The sequence below is a fragment of the Bison bison genome, unplaced genomic scaffold, assembly GCF_000754665.1.
Source record: "Bison bison bison isolate TAMUID 2011002044 unplaced genomic scaffold, Bison_UMD1.0 scf7180017864382, whole genome shotgun sequence".
Classification (NCBI taxonomy): domain Eukaryota; kingdom Metazoa; phylum Chordata; class Mammalia; order Artiodactyla; family Bovidae; genus Bison; species Bison bison.
In genome coordinates, this window is record NW_011494954.1 from 5,079,891 (window position 1) to 5,082,811 (window position 2,921).

Sequence of the window (2,921 nt, forward strand, 5' to 3'; positions counted from 1 at the left end):
AAAACCATAGCCTTGACTAGACGAGCCTTTGTTGGCAAAGTAATGTCTCTGGTTTTGAATATGCTATCTAGGTTGGTCATAACTTTCCTTCCAAGGAGTAAGCGTCTTTTAATTTCATGGCTGCAGTCACCATCTGTAGTGATTTTGGAGCCCAGAAAAATAAAATCTGACACTGTTTCTACTGTTTCCCATCTATTTCCCATGAAGTGGTGGGACCGGATGCCATGATCTTCGTTTTCTGAATGTTGAGCTTTAAGCCAACTTTTTCACTCTCCACTTTCACTTTCATCAAGAGGCTTTTGAGTTCCTCTTCACTTTCTGCCATAAGGGTGGTGTCATCTGCGTATCTGAGGTGATTGATATTTCTCCTGGCAATCTTGATTCCAGCTTGTGATTCATCCAGCCCAGCATTTCTCATGATGTACTCTGTATATAAGTTAAATAAGCAGGGTGACAATATACAGCCTTGACGAACTACTTTTCCTATTTGGAACCAGTCTGTTGTTCCATGTCCAGTTCTAACTGACATCCATAACCTCATATATAACACTTGTGGCACTATTACATATTGCTTAGGTATGATTTTATTCTCAATTTTTACCATTTTTGTGCCTTTTTTTGCTCTGTATCAAAAATAGATCATTGTAGTTATTCAAGGAACAACATAGTTTTTAGGCCTGTCCGTATAGCAAGTGCAAATCCCATAGACACAAAGGTGTGCAAATGATAACACTTCAAATCTAATTTCTACTTCCAGCTCTTGTTTCCATCTGATAATAGAGAGCTTTACCTTATAACTTGAGGTAAACTCGGGCAAATATGGTAATTTCTCAGTAATTTAGGCTTAAGTGTAGTCCAGTTCAAGGAGCTTTCCCTCCTTCGCTTAGGATGGCAACTCATTTAAGGGGGAGAGAGAGGGAGCAGGTGTTGGAGGGGTCATGTACAGCAGTATGGCATTGAATAAGCAGAGTATTCTGCTCTGAGTTCCCTGAGGTGGCTGGTCATTGCGCATGTTGACATATACCAGGTCTGCCTCTGGGTTCCTGTTGGCACAGTCCACCCTGAAGTCTGCAGATGTATTCTTTTTTAAGAACCTTACACCCTTTGATCCCTTGGCTGTTTCCTTTGTATATTTTATCCTCTGAAGCAAGGAAAGGGTGTCTCCACCCTTCCCCAGGGCCATGAGCCACCCATAACTGTCAGTGGGCTTCTCTGTCCCACTGGCTTCAGCATGTTGTGGCCCAGGGCACTTCTTTGGCATGCTTCCTGCTTCACTTGCAGAGCTCTGACGTGAAGCAGACCCAGGTCTCATCTACAGGTCCCCTCAAGGCTCCTATGGTGAGCCTGTTATCTACCATCTTCCCCCCAATACTGACTCTTGGATGGGCAGGAAAAATGCCCCTCATGAGGACCTGCCAGACTTTAAGTTTTCTCCTTTCACTCTTGAACCTCTTCTCAGAAGGTGGCAAGAGAAAAAAAAAAAGAAGGTGGCAAGAGGTGTTACTTTGGTTCTTTTACAGAAGAACTCTTGTTTAGTTGCTCAGTTGTGTCTGACTCTTTGTGACCCCATGGACTGTAGCCTGCCAGGCTCCTCTGTCCATGGTATTTCTCAGGCAAGATTACTGGAGTGGGTTTTTTTTTTCCCTTTTCCTTCCTTTTTTTCCATTTCCTTTTCCAGGGGATCTTCTTGACCCAGCGATCAAACCCATGTCTCCTGCATTGCAAGCGGATTCTTTACCACTGAACCATCAAGGAAGCCCAAGAAGTCTTCGGCTTCAATTTTTCTGAAGCTCAGCTTTTTAAAACAAAAATCTACTAGTTTCAAGGGCCTACTCTGGAATTTAAAATCTAAGTGTTGACATTTCTTTCTCCATTCCTGCTATCCTCTGGAGGCAAAGGATGCCCTGACCATGTAGGGGGTTGCTTATGTGAGGAAGTGCTGGAGAGTGGGCAGAGGAGGACATGGAGAGGGCAGGAGACAAACTGGCAAGAATCTGAAGCTACTAGCATCTACTCTCACCTAGTGCCCATCCCCATTCATATAGTCCTCTCTGGGTTCTGTGACATTAGCCAATTTTAATTTTCTAGTACTTCTTCAATATATTGTATATTGTCACCTTGCTTATTTAACTTATATGCAGAGTATATCATGTGAAATGTCAGGTTGGATGAAGCACAAACTAGAATTAAGATTGCCAGGAGAAATATCAATAACCTCAGATATGCAGATGACATTACCTTTATGGCAGAAAGTGAAGAGGAACTAAAGACTCTCTTAATGAAAGTGAAAGAGAAGAGTGAAAAAGCTGGCTGAAAACTCAGCATTCAAAAAACGAACATCATGGCATCCAGTCCCATTAGTTCACAACAAATAGAAAGGGAAACAATGGAAACAGTGATAGACTTTATTTTCTTGGGCTCCAAAATCACTGCAGATGGTGACTGCAGCCGTGAAATTAAAAGACTCTTGCTCCTTGGAAGAAAAGTTATGACAAACATCTAGAAAGCATATTGAAAAGCAGAGACATTGCTGACAAAGTAATGTCTAGTCAAAGCTATGGCTTTTCCAGTAGTCATGTATGGATGTGAGAGTTGGACTATAAAGAAAGCTGAATGCCAAAGAATTGATGCTTTTGAACTGTGGTGTTGGAGAAGACTCTCGAACGACCCTTGGACTATTAAAGGAGATTAAACCAGTCAATCCTAAAGGAAATCAATCCTGAATATTCATTGGGAAGACTGATGCTGGGCTGAAGCTCCAATACTTTGGCCACCTGATGTGAAGAACCGACTCATTTGAAAACACCTGGACGCTGTGAAAGACTGATGGCAGGAGGAGAAGGGGACAACAGAAGATGGGATGGTTGGATGGCATCACCGACTCAATGGACATGAGTTTGAGTAAGCTCTGGGAGTTGGTG